General features: G+C 32.5%; 1 protein-coding gene across 1 annotated transcript in view; it reads left to right on the forward strand.

Annotated features, from left to right (window-relative positions):
• Nucleotides 1-22,385, forward strand: part of LOC114333973 (uncharacterized) — a 152,222-nt gene that overhangs the window by 522 nt on the left and 129,315 nt on the right. The window lies entirely within an intron of this gene.

Genomic DNA, 22,385 nt, shown 5'->3' on the forward strand with positions numbered 1-22,385 from the left:
TTTATTAAAATTATCCCATGCTATACCTATTAAAGAAAATGTTTTAGTAATTAATTTCCAATAAATTACTATAAGAAAAAATCAAACAATTTATAATAATATGTCTTATTATGATCTCTTTCAGAATAGTATTTTTAACGTTTAATATGCTGACAAACTAATATTTTCAAGAGTTCTCCTTAAATTATAAAAAATATTTTATAGCAATCGTCAGAATGAAAAAGTTTATGTATAATACACTGCGCGCCAGAGAAAACGGGCACCCAAAAAATGGGTCATTTTTGATGTCTCATATCTCCTAAACCTGTTGTCCGATTTAAGTAATTTTTCAATATTTTATAGCCTTATTCTTTAACAATATCGCTGTAATAATATTGTTGCTAAACAGGTAAATTTTCATTGTATACCGCCATATCGGGTGTACGAATCAAACTGTGTTTTTTTCTCAAAGTTCGCAACACCCTGTGGAATATTCTAGCATTTATAAAATACTGAAATTAAAACCCAACTATAGTCTCAGGTTTCCTTAACATTCTGTTTATATCCGCAAATACTTCGTTTCCGAGATAGAGGATGTTGCCATTACTTACAAACTGACGATTTATTTATTGCTCCAAAACCGGTTGAGATATACAAATGAAATTTGGTGGGGTTGATGATGTAGTTATTGAAAAATTTTTGACATACAATTAAGAATTTTATATTCACCATTGGCGTGCATACGGGTAATATAATCGGTCATATGACCCGTATGCGCGCCAATGGTGAATATAAAATTATTAATTGCATGTCGAAAAATGCGCAATAACTATCCCTTAACACCTATCAAATTTCATTTGCATACCTCAACCGGTTTTAAAGCAATAAATAAATCGTCAGTTTGTAAGAAAAAATTTAACATCCCGTATCTCGGAAACGAAGCATTAGCGGACAGACGATTATAAAGCAAACTGCCATTATTTTTAATGCACAATTACCCCTTAAAGTTTGTTCCACTTATTTAAAAACACCCTGTACTGATGCGAAGAACATTGATATAGTTGTTAATAAGGTACCTAACTTTTGTATTATCCACCATAACTGAATGAATAAAAAAACAGAATGTTAAGAAAACCTGAGACTATTGTTGGGTTTTAATGTCAGTATATTATAAATGCTAGAATATTCTGCAGGGTGTTGTGAACTTTGAGAAAAACACAGTTTGATTCTTACACCCGATATACAATGAAAATTTACCTGTTTAGCAACAATATTGCTACAGCGATATTGCTAAGTAATAAGGCTATAACATATTAAAAAAATTACCTAAATCGGACAACAGGTTTAGGAGATACGAGACATCAAAAATGACCCATTTATTAGGGTGTCCGTTTTCTATGACGCGCAGTGTATATTTTATAAATTAATTTATGATGAAAAAATCAAAAAATACTTGATGGTTATGGAAACTATCTATCAGTATTCACGAAATAATAGAAAATAAACGGGAGTACCTAAGACCTAAACCAAAACAATATTTTGCATATCAGGCGAACCTCTTATAGTCGGTTCGCTAAACTCAGACACAATTGCCTAGTGATTTTAGCAAGTAATTTTGCCAATTTGGTAAAATTGGCAAAAAGAATAATTACTAAATAGTTAATAACTAGATACTAAATAGTTAGTAATTTTGCCAATTTTGGCAAATCAGTAGCCAGTTGTGTATGAATTTAGCGAATCAACTATAGGTACCTAATAATTTCTATAAATATTTTGACAATACAAATATAATGCAGATATATACTTGTATAACTTTAATTACCAAATCATTCCGATTATAATAAAAGTGCAGTTTTTGCGAGACATGTGAAACGTCCCGGACGTTCCGCGGAATAAAGCACCAGTCCCGTCCCGCAGAAAAATCGATATCCCGTTCCGTCCCGTGGGATAAAATGCGAGACAAAGTGCGGGACGGCAAAACTCGCGTGTATCCTTAACAGGGATATAACTTAAGCAAAACACAAATAATAGTTATTTATGAAACAGTTCGTGAAGTATGCTTTTTGCGAACGCACGCGATGTTTAGAGCACGAGCGACAGCGGAGCGAGTGCTATACATCGCGTAAGTTCTCAAAAAGTACTTCACGCACAGTTTCATACAATATTTTATCTATAAATAAATAAAAAAACTGTAACTCTTCGTCACTGGAATTCATTTCTATTCTACAATTTTTAGAACTTTAACATTTAAAAATTCTAACTTCTTTCAAACTACAAAAATGTCAAAACTTTTGTCGTAATTTATTGCTGACAATATCTGACACTGTCATCACCATGACAACGCGGAAGTTAAGGATATTTGATTATATGAAAGTGTGCCGAAAACAGTGCGAAAAAGTAGGTAAATCCCATTTAAACTACATTGTTACTTCACGCACACTTTAAATCCTTCACGCACTGCTATCTATAATGACAGTTTTCACAAACTAAAAACTTATACATAATATGAGATAGAGTAGATAAAAATTCTTTATTTTGCAAATGGAGCAATTTTAATAGATAACGAAGATAGCTTATATATAGCGAGTGGTATCCTACGAACATTTAAAACAGCGGCGGACACATACAATATTATAAAAATTTTAACGTCTAAAGTCAAATTCACGTAGGTACCATATCATATGTCTCGAGATATTATCTCAAAGATCACAAAGGAGTCTAAATTATGCAAAATAGTACTTAATTAACGAGAAAATAAGACAGTGAAAAGCTGAAAAGCATCAAACAAATAAAGTGGCTTACATACCAGGATATCTATAGTACAGTTGAGTCCAGGGTTCTTTACCCGTGCGTCATCATTTAAAACTTACGAGGTAAGTCGGTTTACTAAACGCAACAGCAAGTGATAGAAAGTTGCTACTGCTCCGATCACGGGTTATACCTACATATAAAATTTGACGTTATAAAATAAAATAATGTCAAAAAATTGTAAGTTTTGCTTTAAAATTTTGGTGTAGAATTACAGCTACATTTGAAGTAGCTTCATAAATTCTTTTAATATCATTAGTGATTAATAAATAAATAATTTATAAAAAAATTCAATAACATATTTTCTTTTTGTAATTTTATTCACTTTGGCGGAAACTTAAACGCAGCCATTGCTTAACTATGGGAATGAGGTTAGCTTTGTATGTTGTAAAAATTAATGGCAAAACTTACCATAAAATTTCAAACTCCAATATAAAATTAGTTGTGAAAAAACCTGTTTGTGTAGTATAAAAAACAAAATGCAAAAATTCGACAAAAAACAGCAAGAAATTCAACAGACTGGCGGCCACAAAGGTAAACACACCAGAAACTTCACAAATTGTACTTGAAATCTGAGAACATCCCCAAACTTCTTTTTTTTGTACTCATCTCTTTTTAATGTACTGAGTCTAGAGCGTTCATAAAATGCAAACTTATGGTTTTTACTTAATAACAGGCGGTAGCTGGTTTGTCTTTAGTTTCATGCGTGGAAGAGAATGATTCTAGATAAAAAGTATGTGTTTTATATCTCGTCAGGTATTAATGACGCACGGGTAAAGAACCCTGGGGATTAAATGGAAAAGTTCTTGTTCTTATTATATTAGATCCCTTAAGGGATGATCCCTTGGACTATTCTTGACCGATTTTGAACTTGTATCTACTCGTACGTGAGACGTGAATTGCCAGCTAACTCGTCACTTCCACTCGTACACAGATTGTTATTCGATCAAATGCTTCAATTACGGTTACTTCCCATTATAGTCCAGAGTAATAAGAATTTTCTCGGGACACTTAAAGATCCAGGTAGCTGACTACTTTTTTTGTTATTTTAGACCTATAGAAAGAAATCCTATCTGTTTCCTGCCTAGAGTTCGCGTCCGTTTTTTAATTATTAACAATTTAGTGCAAAAATCGCGATTTTTTCGATTTTTTGCACTCCATTCAAAAGCTAAATAGTTGACATAAAATTACAAAATTCAGTTTTTTAGAACATTGAAAAACCTTCAAAATGCCGATTTTTGAAAGTTAAAAAGTTAATTTTTTGCTACACAAACTGCAAAATAAGTGAAAATCGTTATTTATCAATAACTTTTACTACTAAAACTACCTTAGATCTTTAGTGTTTCACCCAAAGTTGGGTATTAGCGTACTTAACAAACCTTCAAAATTTGATACCGATCCATTATTCAGTTTAAGAGTTATTCTATTTGTTTATCCCAGAGACCTTTATTTTGCAATAAGATAAGACAGAAAATAATGAAGATAGGGCAATTCTGAATATGCCAAATGAAAGTAGAAGAGTGATAGTATCAAAGTGCATTAAAAACCATTTAGAATAACTTTAGAAATGCTCATTTGTTCAGAAACAATCTTTTTATATATTCGAAAAGATAGTATTTTAACACGAATTTTCAAATAAAAAAATTTAGCCCGAGTTCATTTTCGACAAAGTTAGCCATATTTTTTTTAATTAACAGATAATTCGTTTATATAATACAATTGTACCGTCACAGCACCCTCTACGATTTTTCAAAAATGTAGTTTAAACGATTACTAGGGGGAACCTACAAATCCACCGAGTTAAAATACCGAAAAAGCAATTTCAAACGAATACCTATAATTTTCTGTATCTCCGGATCAACTCAATGGATTTTGATCTTTCTTTTTTTATTTGTATGTAATTTCTACGTGCGTTACAAATATGCAATTTGTTTATAAATTTATTAATTAATAAACAGTCTAATTTGTTTAAACAATTCTTGAAAAAATATTTTTTTACAAAAATCTATTTTTTTAATCATAGTATCATTAATGATCATATAAAAAGTTAAAGTACACTTTAATAAATAAATGATTTTTATTAGATAATTATTTATTGAAGATAATTTATTTATTAAAGTATACTTTTTCTATGATTAATAACGATAGTATAATTAAAATAATGGATTTTTGGGAAAAAATTATTTTTCCAAAAATTGTTTAAACAAATTAGACTGATTATTAATTAATAAATGTCTAGACAAATTGCATATTTGTAATGTACAGAAAAATTATATACAAATTAAAACAAGAACGATCAAAATATATTCAGTATATCCCGAGATATAGAAAATGATAGTAGTTTTAAGTTGCTTTTTTAGTTTTTGAACTCGTGCATTTGTCGGCTCCCAGCTTACCCTTCACTTGCCACGACTAGTCACCAATTGAACTATATTTTTAAAAATTCGACAAAATACCAGCTTTTCTAATATGTAAAATGATTTTTTCTACGGACAATATATTTAAATTCTAAATGTTTATAAACTACAAAATTTCACAAATTTGGCATTAGGATTTTTGACTATATTAGATACTTTTTTATCTTTTTTAGTACATATTGATAGCATCAGTTTTCTACTTTCACTTGGCATACGCAGAATTGCCCTATCTTCATTATTTTCTGTCTTATGTTATTGCAAAATAAAGGTCTCTGGGATAAACAATTAGAATACCTCTTATTAGACCAGTAAGGATCTGTTTTTAGGTGGATGTGAGAGGTGGCATTCAGATTTTTGCGGATAAAGTTAGGTAATAACTTCGTTAATAATAATTGATTTATGCTCCTTCTCAAATATGCCCGGAACATTAATAAAAAAAAATACTTAAAAATTTCAAATAATTTCGTTTTTTTTCTACTTTTTTTGCTTATAACTTAAAAACTATTCATTTTATAACAAAGTCCTATAAAAATAAAACAAAGATACCTAATTAAATTTTCTATCAGATGCGATTGGTTAAAAATGTCTTATTTTATCACCCTTGCTTCAAAATAGCAATAAATATAAAATAAGGGGGCAAAACAAGCCTGTCCTTATTCAATGACTTTCCATCACTTAGGTTACACTTGGAACCTTCCTAATTCGCTTAGAAAATTTTTGTAATGTGCTAAAACCGTACACCGAATTTCATTAAAATTGAGTTACTAGATTTTGCAAAATAATTTTGCAATCTAAACTTTTTTAAAAAATTAGAATTTTTTAAAATCTTGCACAACAAAAACTAGACAATAAAAAGATTTGTCAATTTTTTTACATATAAAGAAGTACTCTACCTATCTAATGCACTTTACAGAATTGAAATCGGATTATTTAAGCAGCCTCAGCAATGTTTTAAAGTTATAAACAATTTTTTGGCTTATAAACAAATTAGTGCTGTGGCCAGGAGGGGGTGCTACGGGCTCCTTTATTTAGATGGACTTACCCAAGTTTTTTTTTTATATATTTTGACCCGTAGAACACGAATTTTTTGGGTAACAGTTGATCCGGATGTCGATAAGATTGTTATAAACAAAGAACTTGAGGAATTACATAACATCGATTTTTCGTAAAATAAAACATTTCTTGTATTTCTTGGGTAATTCTAAGCAAAAAATGTTCTTACAAGTTTTTTCGTAGGATGCATAGTTTTCGAGATAAACGCGGTGGAACTTTCAAAAAATCGAGAAATTGCAATTTTTAAACGCGAATAGCGTTTGATTAAAAAATAAAATAGCAATTCTGCTGACAGAATTTGAAAGTTTAAGTCAAATTATACCGTTTTTAATTATTTGCATTGCTAAAAATTAATTTTTTTTATTATTAAACAAAGCTATTTGTTTATAAGCCAAAAAATTGTTTATAAATTTAAAACATTGCTGTGGCCCCTTAAATAATCCGAATTTATTTCTGTAAAGTGTATTAGATAGGTAGAGCACCTCTTTATATGTAAAACAATTAGCCAACTTCTAAATGCTCTACTTTTTGTTGAGAAAGATTTTAAAAAATTTGAACTTTTTTAAAAACATTTAGATTGCAAATTTATTAGGTAGATTTTAATGAAATTTGGTACACGCTTTAAGTATGTTACAAAGAATTTCCTAAGCGAATTACTAAGGTTCTAAGTGCCACCAAAGTGGTTAAAAAATATTGAATAACAACAGACTTATTTTGCCACCTTATTTTGTATTTATTGCTATATTGCAGAAAAGGCAATACCTTAAGACATTTTTTACCAGTCGTATATCATACAAAATTCAATTATCTTTATTTTATTTCTATACGACTTTGTTCCAAAACGAATCATTTTAAAGTTATAAGCAAAGAAAGCAGAAAAAAATCGATGTTTTTCGAAATTTTTAAATATTTTAATTTTTTTATTAATGTTCCGGGCATATTTGAGAAGGAGCATAAGTCAATTATTATTATAGAAGTTGTCACCTAACTTTATCTGCAAAAATCCGAATGCCACCTCTCACATCCAAAAATAGACGTTTTTTCGCAGATCCTTACTGGTCTATAGGTATACTAATTAATGGATCGGTCTCAAATTTTGAGGGTTTGTTAAGTACCCCAATATCCAAATTTGGGTGAAACACTAAAGTTCTAAGGTAGTTTTAGTAAAACTACCTTAGAACTAAGTTTACTAAGGTAGCTTTAGTAAACTTAGTAACTAAATGGTTATTAGCAAATAACCATATTTCACTTATTTTGCAGTTTGCGTAGCAACAAATTAACTTTTTAATTTTCAAAAAGCGGCATTTTGAAGGTTTTTTAATGTTCTAAAAAATTAAATTTTGTAATTTTATGTCAGCTATTTAGCTTTTGACTGGGGTGCAAAAAATCGAAAAAATCGCGATTTTTGCACTAAATTGTTAATAATTAAAAAACGGACGCGAACTCTAGGCAGGAAACAGGTAGGTTTTCTTCCTATAGGTCTACAATAACTAAAAAAGTAGTCAGCTACCTAGATCTTTGAGTGTCCCGAACATGGTCTATTTCTAGCTTATTACCCTGGAGTATTATGTATCACCAAATGTATTATGTATCTACCAAATGTATTATTATGTAAATATGTATGTAAATGAATTACAGTAGGAAAAATGAAAGAATACCCATGAACGAACATATAAAACACGCTGTATTTTCCTGTCACCGTGTCACAAAGAAAATTGTCCAGTGCAAGTACATGTAACAATAATTATTACATGTACTTGGGTATTCTTTCATTTTTCCGACTGTATGTATCATGTAAATGTATTATGTATGTATTATGTACCAAATGTATTATGTATCTACCAAAACCAAAAGCATTGTACTCGTAATATACATATATTTATAAAACAATTACGATGTCCTGATTATAATTTATGATCTTCAAGTTTGATCGATCGATACGTTCTTCATTTAATGTATACCTCCTGGTATTTTTTCACCTTCTCACGTTGAATACACGCAAAAGAAAAAGTGATATATTGTTTTAAATTCCACATGACGCATCTTGCTAGTATCTGATCATTAACACTAAAAACTTTCTTCGTTGGGCAACTTGTAGTATTTTACACGTTGTTAGAATTGGTGATATTGGAAAACTTACATTTATTTATACACAACACAAACTATTCTGTAACAAATACTTGTTACATATACCCTGATGTACACGGTTTTTCATTAATAATTTGAAATATTTTAACTGCATAAGTAATAATAGTTCAAATTCAATAGGATTGTCAGGGCAGACATTTTTAGTGCAGCCGATATGTGAAACAATTGTGCATTTAATGATAGAATTATATAACTTAGATTACATATACTACACATAAAAAGGTTCAAATTTAGATATGAGGCCATCTCAGATTTTGCCTTTTACAAAAATAGCGGGCATTCAAAATGGCGAATATACATATGTGACTAATATCACGATAACTTTTGAACGAGACGCCAGATTTCAACCAAAGGACATCGCACACATCTTATGGAAAGTATAATGTCACTCAAATTCAATAAAATTTATACGAATAGATTCGTTTTAAATTAACGGTCAAATCTTATCATTGCGCCAACTCTATATTTTCAATAATAAGAGCAGAAATTGATATAAATAAATCTGAAATCAAATGGGTACGTACATAAGTTAGAGAGAGAAAAAATATTTTAAAATACCCAAATTGTCGGTACTCCATAAATCAGCGGATTAGTTTCACTAATCCGCTTAGACCCAGCGGGGTTTAAGCTCTTGTGAATAGCACCCAGAGCAATAGTAATTGTAACTGACACTTTTACTGACTAAAAAAATGTGATTTCGATAAACTTTAATTGCAATTTGCGCCGTAATTAATCATAATTAAGAGTTGGCGCAATGATAAGATTTGACCGTTAATTTAAAACGAATCTATTCGTATAAATTTTATTGAATTTGAGTGACATTATATTTTCCATAAGATGTGTGCGATGTCCTTTGGTATATAGGTTCCTTATAGGAAAGAATCGGTTTACCAGAAGTTATGTTTTTTCTGGTTTTTATGTAAAAATATGTTTCAATTCTTTCACCCTGTATGTATTAATTTTTCAAAAAGTTTATACCGCCATTGAAAAGAGCGTAAAAATATTTTTTAGGAAATATTTTGAACTTTTTAGTTATGTTAATTACCATTGAATAAATGCATAAAACGTATCTTCACATGTACCTATGTGCGGCAGATTCGTGCAAATATTATAAAAATTATTGTGCATTTAATGGTAGAAGCATATAATTTGGACCACATATACTACACATACCTATAAAGGTTCAAATTTAGTTATGATGCCATCTCAGTTTTTGTTCTTTTACAAAAATGGTGGGCATTCAAAATGGAGACTATGCAAATGTGACTAATAGCACGATAACTTTTAAACGAGACGTTAGATTTGAACCAAATTTGGCATATAGGGTCTTTTTTGATGAATAAGATCGAGGTCTTGAACCGGAAGAATCGGTTTACCAGAAGTTGTGTTTTTACTGTTTTCTTTATCTAAAAATATTTTGTTTCTTTTTCAATTCTTTCACCCTGTATATATAAATTTTTCAAAAAGGTTATACCTACCGCCATTGAAAAGAGTGTAAAAATTTTTTTGAGAAATATTTTGAACTTTTTAGTTATGTAAATTACCTTTTAATAAATGCATAACGTATGTTCACATGTACCTATGGGCGGCAGATTCATTTTGAATGACCGCCATTTTTGTAAAAGACAAAATCTGAGATGGCCTCATATCTTAATTTGAATCGTTGTATGTGTAGTATGTGTGGTCCAAATGGAACACATAGTGTATGAGTGATGTTTTCAATGATCTCCCATTTAAAATCGAACGAGTATGTAGAGTAGGTACAAGTGCAAGCGAGGCTATTTCTACGTAGAATGAATTAAAACGCATGTATTGGGCACAGGAAACACTATGTGTTTATAGCTTTGTTTAACAATAAAAACAATAAATTTTTAGCAATGCAAATAAACAAAACCGATAAAATTTGACTTGACCTTCCAAATGCGGTAAGCAGAATTGCTATTTTATTTTTTAATCCAAAGTTATTCGGTTTCAAAAATTGCAATTTTTCGATTTTTTGAAAGTTCAACCGCGTTTATTTCGAAAACTATGCATCCGAAAAAACTTGTAAGAACATTTTTTTGCTTAGAATGTTCCAAAAAATACAAATAATTGTTTTGATTTGCGAGAAATCGCTGTTATGTAATTCCTCAAGTTCTTTGTTTATAACAATCTAATCGACATCCGGATCAACTGTTACCCAAAAAATTCGTGTTCTACGGGTCAAAATACATAAAAAACTTGGGCAAGTCCATCTGAATAGAGGAGGTCGTTGTACCCCCCTCCCTAGCAACAGGATTATTCAGTTATTTTAAAGATAAAAGAGATCAAGGCAGGTTTTGTTTATATTTGATTCAGTTATTTTAATTGTTTTTCTAGGGCTTTTAGTCTTCCTAGTTTTACGAGAGATGTCGTTGTTTTGCTTCTCAAAGGTGGAATTATTGCATTCGCGGTGATTTCCCTTAAATAGGCAGGTTGTTGATATTTGGTTTAGTTAGAGTTATGACTGCATAGCTCTACCGAAGATGCATAAAGATGCAGAAATAGCTATCTGGAGATGGTGGTCCAACTCTGGATCAAATATAAAAACAAAACCTGCCTTTTCCTCCTTCCTAAATAAATAATTATTAAAAATTTGCTGTTGCACAGCCTGGGCTAACTGTTGCCTGCTGAAGATCTGTACTGGTGTAATAGTGGTGTTGATGATGTAAATGCATTCCTAACCATAGTGTCTCTCGTTTTGGGGAATGCTTCAAGATGTTTTCTGTTCTTCTTCTTCTTTCAGTACCCTGTCCGATTATCGAACGATGGCGATCATATTAGCAATAATTATTTTGTTTACGGCAGCTCCAAACATATTAGCGGTGGTCTCTTGATATCACTCCCGGAGATTTCGGAGACAGCATGTTCTTCTTCGGCCTTGGCCCCTTGTAACGTGGTACGTTAACCCTTAGCATTGAACAGAACTTCTAGCAAATAAAATATAATATAGTTTATATTAATGAAAATATGATCGGCATTGACCGCTAATGAACTATCTATGTTGTGATTTAGTATTGTATATATAAACCAACAAGAAGAAGCGACCACCCATTCAGATCAATCCCTTAGTCACGCGATGAAGAAATAATACGCTAGTCGTAACATTGTTATTGTTTACAAATAGACCGTTGTTATGTTTAAATGAACACTGTAAAGTTCAAATATAATTATAGTGAGAATGAAGGTATTTTATTATATATCTCAGCCACTAGACGGTTACCAACTCACCCTTCTTCCGATGATGTTTTCATGATCTTATTGTTACTGACATCAATTTTACGTCAACATGTTAATCTGGAGAATATGTGTTTAACCATATACAATATATACCTGAATGAGATATAAATTTTCTTGGCTTTTATATTCGCTGTATTCGACTTTTTTTTTCCTGGAAGCCGTCTGTTGTGAACCGGTTGTACTGCAGCCACTTGGCTTATTGTACATCTTCCATTCGTTTATGAAACCCATTCCAGAATTCTGGAACCCTGTACCAGCTTGTACAGGTCTAGTGGGTGGGTGCCATATAAATTTGGAGTCATTTCGATGTCTCCGAAAAGTGTTTGCCGCCTCCAATCCAATGCCTCACAGTCATGCAAAATATGGTTGACTGTTTCAGGTTCTCTGTTACAGAGTCTGCAGCTCAAGTCTCCATGAAACAGCCCCATTGTATGCAGGTGACCCTTAACTGGCGCATGTCCAATGAGGAAACCTGTTATGACTCTGAGCTGATTCCTGCTTGTTTTCAGCAGTAACTCAGCTCTGCTAGCACATGTCCGTCCGATATACATCTTGCCATGTGTTTTACCGGGTACACTCTCCCAGTGTGAGTTGTGTTGGCTTCGGATCCAGGCTTTTTTTCGTTCACGGACGGTGCTTTTTGGCACTCCCACGGCCGGCTCTGGACTCAGGTATTTTGTAGCTGATGCTCTCTTGGCAAGTGCATCAGCTCTTTCATTGCCGTATATGCCCCGATGACCTGGAACCCATACCAGTATAACACTGTTATGTTGTGCCAGTCTATCAAGTTCTTGTCGACATTCCCACACCAGCCTAGAGTTCACCTTAGGGCTTATAAGAGCCCCAATGGCTGCTTGGCTATCTGTGCATATGTTAACCCGCTGCAGTTCGAATGCCCTCAGGTTGTTTTCTCTTGCACACTGCAAGATTACAAAAATCTCTGCCTGAAATACGTAGGTACATTCTCCCAGTGGAATAGAAATGTTGAAATTTCCACCACTACAGAATATTCCTGCGCCCGAACCGTCTGCAGTTTTAGACCCGTCCGTATACCAGGTGCAACCCTGCAGTCTGGGTCGAGAGTTTCCTCTGTCCCATTCGTCTCGTGGGCAAATGTCCACTTGAAAAGGTACTTCAGGCATATATCTTGATGTCATATGGTCAGAAATCATCATCCATTCGGCATCATTAGTTTCATTCGTTATTTTATTATGTCCTGATTTAACTGGTACGTTGCTCAGGTTTTCTCGCAGTCTATAATAGCCCATTCTCGCCTCACCTCTTATTGTTATATGTAAAGGAGGGAGATCCAGTAGTGCCTCCATAGCTGCCGTAGGTGTGCCCCTCATAGCCCCCGTGATCCCGAGACAAGCAAGTCTTTGCACCTTGCTTAATTTGATGATGGCACTTTTTTGCTGCACTTTTGGCCACCATACCACTGATGCATATGTAATTGTGGGTTTTACTACCATGTTATAATTCCAATATACCATGTCTGGTCTCAAACCCCACATTTTTCCATGAGTACGTCTGGCTATACCATTAACGTAGATACCGCTCTTACCGATACTTACTTACGTTGTAATATATTCGGTAGTTGTATCGTTTCAAACCGGTCGAATCCAAGAACTCAAGATTATCATTAATAAAATGTTTACCCTAATTAAACCATAAGGAAATAAAGCAGACTTAAATTAATTGATGCATAACCTTGCTGGTGACATACTTGCTGTTCCTAAAACATATGCACGAGACCTCAAGTTTTAGGTATAAATTTTGAGTTTATTCTTTAAAAGCAAGGTCATCCTTCGTCACTGTTGGTTGTTGCAACTTATGAATATTTATGGGCAATATCATCATATACAAAAGAATTTTTCCTACGTATATGAGCAGCGATGACTTCATCTTTATAATATTATAGGTATAGGTTTATCCGAACACACAAACTGAAAATATCAAATATATCTGACCACAAGCCGGTTGCAATATTATAATTCTTTAACTTAGTGATGTACCGCACGTATTTAATTATTTATTTGGAATCATTTTAACAAATTAAGAGTTATTATAATATAGTATACTCTGAATGTATGAATAAATAGAGATAGGCAACACATACACATATTTATTGAAAACACAGGACTGAGTCAGGATTCTCTGTCAGGAGGATCAGAAGGAAACTCTAATCAAGAAACTAAAATGAATGAAAGAGATAAGAAAAATTTTTTTAATGAAATTTAAATGAAAAATCACTTGTAAAGGGTATACAAAAATATTTATTAAAATTCCTTTAACCCGGCATTGGTCGCTAGGTAGGTTGTTACGCGAGTGGTCTCGCGTGAGATTTTCTCTCACATATCCAACTTTTGCCTTTTTTTACAAAATTTTAACAAAAAGATGAGGTTTCATCAACGATAAAGCCATTTGCTTTAAAAGGACACGACGTATTTTTGTTTTATTATTATTATCTTTATATAAAATGTGACTATTGATGCCGCCAATATTTAACATTGAAAAATATATGGTAAGTGACCATCTACAACTAACCCGTGAAACAGAATGTAGGATTTTCATATCATCGACCACATCCACGGCGCCTTTTATTACATCATAAAAGGATATTATTTAGGTTTTAAGGGGAAAAATAAAATTAATTTTTATACACAGTTGGTGACGCCGGTGGTCGCTTGATGAGAGAATCTCTCACATGAAGCGCACTGACTCAACAATATGGTAATACTAAGTAAACTGAGTCACTATCTGAGCGGACGAGTCTATTAGCTTGTCGAGGGAGGATAGTTAGGAGACTAGAAGGAACTACAGCACGTATAATTTCCCAGAAAAAAAAGTTGTGCGCAATTTTCTGAAACCGTGAGAGAAAATCTCATATAGGGATCACTGGCGGGTTAAGGGCTACATCACAGAACGTTTTCGATTTTTTACATCATCATCAGTGTTAAGAACAGATTAATAATTGCAAGCTGAGGCACCAAAGCAATACCTGCCACCAACTATTACCATTTTCCATTACGCGGCTATATTTTGTTTGAGTTTTGTTTTCGGTCCTATTGCACTTAGTTATCATAGTTATGAGGAAGTCAAAGGACTTACAGTTTTTTCTACAATAACCAATATTTTTAAAAAAGATTTTTTATTCTTGGATGGGTCAATACTAAATCCCTTGGTAAAGAAGGATTTTTGTCTTGCATAACCACGTGCATAACTTGCATTGTATCCAAACCACTTGGGTGTAAAATTCGGCCTTGCGTCAGATTACTTTCTTTTTTATAGTTCCTTTTTTCACGTTGATATTGTGAAATTTTATTTTTAATTTTTGTTTCAATTACTATCCAGTTAGTTAGTTAGTGTCAAAAAATTAGTCAATTTAGTAGGCCTATACAGCCAGCTACAGGAACAATTCTTATCTGCTTTTTCTTGTGGATTTTCTTTTTTCAATTTTGAATCTCGGTATACCGACTACTTACTTTTCACAGCTGCTAGTGAAAAGCACTGCTGCAAAATTGGCATCGCTATTATCTACATTAGATGCTTTGGATGAGGACATTAACACCTTCAGCGCCACGCTAGTTCACAAAATTTTCATTCTGGCCCAAAATGTTTTTTTGAATGAATGGGTTCAAATAGTTATGTATTACAATAACATTTTTCATATAAATTTCTAGTTACACACAACCTATATTTTCATGTCTAAATTCAAATTCAGTTTCCCAGTACCAGGAAATTGGCTCAGGCCATAACATTATTCTCTACATAATATAAAAACTTAAAAAGTGTGTCCTTTGAGGAGACACAACAGATCGAACACAACGAGCCATTTGTATCTTTTTCGGTACACAGCGTTGAGGACTGTGTGTATCTAAAAGGATACACTGGCGCTGAGGGTGAAGGGAGTTTATTACCAAATTCAAATTTGGCTAGGCTATATAGCCCAATAAATAAGCGTTTTGGAGTGCAATTTTCAGGAGCAACTCAGAACTGCATGAAAATTTGCATTAAGGTTCTACTTACCCTCCACTTCAAAGTTGAATTTGTGCCGTTGGTTGCTTTTACTTGGGGGGTGACAGTCACCCCTTCTCGGGGGGTGAAAAACGCGTGTTTAAAATAAGCCCAAAATGGATAAATATACAGATTATAAGCAACTTTCGTTCTATAAAGTTTTTTACGTAAGTCAACACTTTTCGAGTTATTCGAGATTAAAAATGTTGATTTTTCGACAAAAAAACTATGTTTTCAGACCGATTTTCGCAAATAACTCAAAAAGTAAATATTTTGTCGAAAACAATGTTCATAGCAAAAGTGTAGCTTATAAAAAAAAAGAATGTGTGTGTACTTTTGTACGTACGTAAGAAGTTATACTTCTACTACATATTATGTGATTTGTAAGACAATACCAAAAATTTTAAAAAATTAAAGAATAAAACGCACACAAACACATTGAAAAATGCCACAAAGAAAAAATTATTTCTGAACGATAATAATTGTTGGCAAAAATTTTAAATACGCATTCTCTGAAAAAAAAATTATATAACAAATATACTTACAATCATAAAATGAAAAAAAAAATAAAAACTTGCATCGGGAATCGAACCCGTGAACTTCATGCCGCTTTGATTCGTAATCGAAGCCTAGACTCACTCGTCCAATCCCACATTATTTCTCATGTGGAAAAATAGGGTAACTGAACGTTTTACTGTTTGACAGTTGTTTTAAATATATATGTAATTAAATTATGTAGTTTAAATCTTGTGGAAGAAAATATTAAATAACAAAACAGTAAGAAAACAATATATTAGATGAAAATTGGTAGAAATTTTGTTGGTAATCAAATTAAGTATCTAAATCAAAGCATTACATACCTACTAGATAAATAAATCTACGCCAAAATATCATAATTTAAAAATAAAAATCGGACCTAATTTGGGATTTCTCTCTAAAATCCCCATTCTTGAGAAAATAAATGTATGTATTCCAACCTAATCCAAATGTTTAATTACAATATGATTATAATAAAAACTACTTACCAAATTAGAATGAGTTTTCCTTGTCCAAAATAGTCCAAAAGTCCAAAAATATAGGTATATGAAAACTATTTAAAAAGGCAGTATAACTATTAACTAACTTTGTTTCTTTTCACACAAATTTCAAAACGCAACAACCATAAATAATCAAACTACACTAGGTTCGCTTTCAAGATGCAGTAGAAAATAAACAAACCAAGCACGTTAAATGCTACTAGGAGCACTTCCGAATCATAATTTACAATGTATAAACTTTGGAAATCATGATTTGGAATCTACAATGTATATACATTGTAAATTATGATCCGGTTGTGCTCCTAGTGGCATTTAACGTGTCTTGGTTTGTTTATTTCTATTTCTACTGCATCTTGAAAGCGAACCTAGTGTACAGCTGTGCCACAGCCGCCATTTGGAATAATTTTTGACATGTCATTTGAACATCCAATCAGAACAAAGTTATAATGCGCATGCGCCGGGCTGATAGGTTTTAACATATAAAAATTCACCCTCTATCGCCGGTAAAGAAGTATAACTTCAAAAAAGAAAAAAATGGTGTATAGTATAAGTAAAGTCTATAAATTGAGTAAAAGCAAGGTTGTAGCTCATGAAAAATACGCTCTTATTCGTCTAATCCCAAATCGAATAATTCAACGCGAAATCACCTAAAAATTAAACACTTTTCGGGAACAGCTTATTAACATTTTTAAAGTATCTAAAAAAAGCTTTATATTTGTTTTTTACAAAAGTTTCTAGCATCAAAAATATACGAGTTACACTGAAAAAAAAAGTTGGCCCCTTTTTTTGGCAAAGAAAATCGTGAAAACCTCCATCTATTTAGCACCCTAAATAAAATTAATCGTTACCGCTTTACCATCTGTTTTAACTGTATATGTATTGTTTATATAATCTGTAAGTTTGATTGGTTCGAAGTGCTTATTTAAAAAAAAATTGGTTTTATAGTAAAAAAAAATTTCTAAAATTTCTTTTTTTCAAAATAACTTAAAAGGTATTAGTGATAAGAAAAATCTTAAACAGTAAAAAATGTAGGTTTTGCTATTATAAATATGCTAGTTTCATTTTGTTTTTCCGTAAGACAAAAATTGGTTAAGATATGGCTGTTCAAAATTTGCATACATTCGTTATTAGTGACCCGTTCAAGCTTTTTCAACTATAACCCTTTCAAAAATAAGCACTTTAAACCGGTGAGACTAACAGATCATATAAAAAATAGATAAGTAAGTAAATTGTTTGTAAAGCGGTAGCGATTAATTTCATCTGGGGAGCTAAACACGGAGAGATTTTCATGATTTTTTTACCAAAAAAAAGAGGGCCAACTTTATTTTGAGCGTAACTTGCTTATTTTTAATGTTAGAAAATTTTATAAACAATCAAAATAAAGCTTTTTATAATATTTATTAAGCGCAACAGGCCTTACATTTCTGATTACATAAATAATATAATAAATAACTTAATATAACTTACATAACTTATAAAACTTATACATTTTATTTAATTACATTTCAGTCTTTTTATACACTCCTTCACCATATCTCTCCATCTCCTCCCGTCCAATGCTAGTTCTTTCCATCTATCAAAGTTACTTTTCTTCAAGTCTTCATACACACTGTCCTTCCATCTTTTCCTTGGCCTGCCTTTCCTCCTCTTTTGTATTGGTCTTCGTGAGAGTACCATTTTTGACATTCGTTTACTTCCCATTCTCTCGATGTGCCCAAAGCTTTTTATAAACACTGTAAAAAAGTTTGAACGAGTTTTTCCCGAAAAGTGCTTAATTTTTCGGTGATTTCATTTTGAAATATTCGATTTTAGACGAATTAGACGAATAAGAACGCATTTTTCATGAGCTAAAACTTTGTTTTTACTCGATTGATAGACTTTACTGATACACCATTTTGTTCGGTTTTTATAAGTTACACTTTTTCTAAGGATAATTTTTTCGATCAAATATTTAATTTTTGAGTTATTTGCGAAAAACCGTCTGAAAACGTAATTTTTTTGTCGAAAAATAAACATTTTCAATCGCAAATAACTCGAAAAGTATTGACTAACATAAAAAACTCTATAAAACAAAAGTTGCTTAAAATGAGGCCATTTATCCATTTCCGGTCTTATTTTGAATGAATGTTTTTTCACCCCCGAGAAGGGGTGACTGTCACCCCCCAAGTTAAAGCAACCAACGGCACAATTTCAACTTTGAAGTGGAGGGTAAGTAGAACCTAAATCCAAATTTTCATGCAATTCGGAGTTGCCCCTGAAAATTACACGGTATCGCCGTATTTCCCATCAATTTACTGGGCTAATATTATAAAGTCTCAATCCAGTTGATTGGGGAAGTAATAATGCTAATATTATACAGTGAGCACGTAAAGGTTGGAATAAATTCACTTTCTCGAGAATGGACGATTTTGGATAAAAATCCCGAAACAGGTCAATTTTTATTTTTTAATTACGACTTTTTGGCATATACATTATACTAGTGACGTCACCCATGTGGGTGTGATGACGTTATCGATGATTTTTTTTAAATAAGAATAGGGGTCGTTTTATAGCTCATTTGAAAGGTAATTTAATTCTCTACTCACTAATATACGCATTAACATAATTATTTATACAGGTTGTCCAAAAAAATTTTTTTGATTAAATTTATTGACATAAGAAGAAGAATGTATGTAATTTATTCAATTCAAAACACATTTTACTGCTATCAGAAAACAGAAAATATGTTTATAGTGTAGGAAACAAAGGTTGAACCTTGCAAAATGGACACAAGTCCTGTTTTATTTTTTTTCTGAAATATCAAGGGGTGCTTATTATAAGACTAACTTTTTCTGAAAAAATTTCGCCCCGGAACCCCCCTTTTCACCCCTTTAAAGGGGGTAATTTGTGGTTTTTGCGGAACGTAGCCCTTCCTGTACCTTTTACAAAAAATTTCTTTTATAGAAATATGAAGAGGACTATATTTTCTGCGATTTATTTCCCGACAGCATCTGTCTATCATCCACCGTTTAGCGGGGGTGGCGCCCCAAAGTTGACAAGTTTTTAAAAAAGATGTTTTTAAAAAATATATATTTTTCCCTAACTGAAACGGAAATTAAGAAGAAATCCTACGGCAATTATTCATAAATAATTGGTTGATTTTTTGGTATAGGTATCACTTAAGGGTGATTGTCCTTTTTTTAATTACAGGGTGATACATTTTAAAAAACCCCTTTTTATACCATCTGAACCGTTTATGCTAGAGTAAAAAGACTTTTAGCGATTACCCATGTACTGGTGCTATTTACAAATTTGTATAATGCAGTCCCATATTTTCCCCGAAACCACCCCAAAAAAAAAGAAGAATTAATAAATAAACTGACTTTCTTGGAATCCTTCACACTCAATGCCCTTTATTAATATGCTTCATATATCATTTTGTGCACGTTATTATTACCCATGCATTGACACCAAAAGCGATTTCCTAGTACAACCCCTGTAGCCAAAAAAAATAAATAAAATGGGGGGTTGAAATTTTTTTTTTGTTTTTTGCTTTTTGATCCATATGGGCATATGCTTCATCAATAGTGCTTTTTAAAAATATATATGGTTATTGCAGCATCCCTGCGAAAACCACCCCTATGCTTGGAAATATACTGCAGAATCTACCCCTGTCCCTTGGCGAGCATGTTTTTACGAATTTCTCATTACCTATGCATTATTTTTAAACAAAACTTATACAAGGTTAAAGACCGCTATTTACTCTAAAAATTAGGTTCTATCCATTTTTTTCGTATAAGCAACCGTTACGGCACAGTGGCGCCGTAAACCTCATATATGCTTTGGCGGGCTCCAGTTTTTGTTTTTTTCGTCATCTGTTCGTTTTATTGGTAAAGTACTTATGTAAAATAAAACAACACAGTGCAACCTACAAATTATGACTTATGCACATTTTACAATCTTTGCGCCCCAAAGCCACAGTGGTGGCCCAAAATCAATTTTTGCATATTTTCGCTACCTACACGCATTTTATTGCATTAATGCTACTTTAATAGCACAATATTTACCTTTAGGTGGTCGCTAAGCAGTGACGATCCAGGGAGGGGTGATGGGGGTAATCACCTCCCCCCTCCCAAACCAAGTGATATTATATTCAAAGATTATAAAAATATTCATTTATTTTTATAGAAATTTAGCCAGTTGGCACCCCCTCTTAACGCTACTGGATCCGCCACTGTCGCTAAAGCATAAAAAGTACGCCATTCTTATAAAATTAATAATATAATATAAGTATTTCTATAAAAATAAATGAATATTTTTAGAATCTTTAAATATAATATCACTTGGTTTGAGAAGGGGGGGGGGGGGGTTGATCGCCCCCATCACCTCTCTCTGGACTCGCCACTACTTAGCGACCACTTAAGGGTGAATATTGTGCTATTAAGGTAGCATTAATGCAATAAAATGCGTGTAGGTTCCGAAAATATGCAAAAATTGATTTTGGGCCACCACTGTGGCTTTGGGGCGCAAAGAATGTAAAATGTGCATAAGGCATAATTTGTAGGTTACACTGTGTTGTTTTATTTTACATAAGTACTTTATTAATAAAACGAACAGATGACGAAAAACAAAACAAAAACTGGAGCCCGCCAAAGCATATATGAGGTTTACGGCGCCACTGTGCCGTAACGGTTGATTATACGAAAAAAATGAATAGGGCCTAATTTTTGGAGTAAATGGTGGTCTTTAACCTTGTATAAGTTTTGTTTAAAAAGAATGAGTAGGTAATGAGAAAATCGTAAAAACATCCTCGACAAGGGATAGGGGTAGTTTCTGCAGTATATTTTCAAGGATAGGGGTGGTTTCCGCAGGGATGTTGCAATAATCATATATATTTTTGAAAAGCACTATTGATGAAGCATGTGCCGATATGAATCAAAAAGCAAAAAACCAAAAAAAAATTTCAACCCCCCAATTTATTAATTTTTTTTGGCTACAGGGGTTGCACTAGGAAATCGCTTTTGGTGTCCATGCATGGGTAATAATAACGTGCACAAAATGATATATGAAGCATATTAATAAAGGGCATTGTGTGTGAAGAATTCCAAGAAAATCACTTTATTTATTAATTCTTCTTTTTTTTTGGGTGGTTCCGGGGAAAAAATGGGGATGCATTATACAAATTTGTAAATAGCACCAGTACATGGGTAATCGATGAAAGTCTTTTTACTCTAGCATAAACGGTTAAGATGGTATAAAAAGGGGTTTTTTAAAATGTAACACCCTGCAATTATAAATAGGGCAATTACCCTTAAGTGAAACCTATACCGAAAAATCAGTCACTTATTTGTAAATTATTGCCGCAGGATTTCTTCTTAATTTCCGTTACAGTTAGGGAAAAATATATATTTTTTTAAAACATCTTATTTAAAAACTTGTCAACTTTGGGGCGCCACCCCCGCTAAACAGTGGATGATAGACATATGCTGTCGGGAGTAAATCGTAGAAAATATAGTCCTCTTCATATTTCTATAAAAAATAATTTTTGTAAAAGGTAAAGGAAGGGCTACGTTCCGCAAGAACCACAAATTACCCCCTTTAAAGGGGTGAAAAGGGGGTTCCGGGGCGAAATTTTTTCAGAAAAAGTTAGTCTTATAATAAGCACCCCTTGATATAACAGAAAAAAAAA

This window comes from Diabrotica virgifera, chromosome 2 (genome assembly GCF_917563875.1).
Source record: "Diabrotica virgifera virgifera chromosome 2, PGI_DIABVI_V3a".
NCBI lineage: Eukaryota > Metazoa > Arthropoda > Insecta > Coleoptera > Chrysomelidae > Diabrotica > Diabrotica virgifera.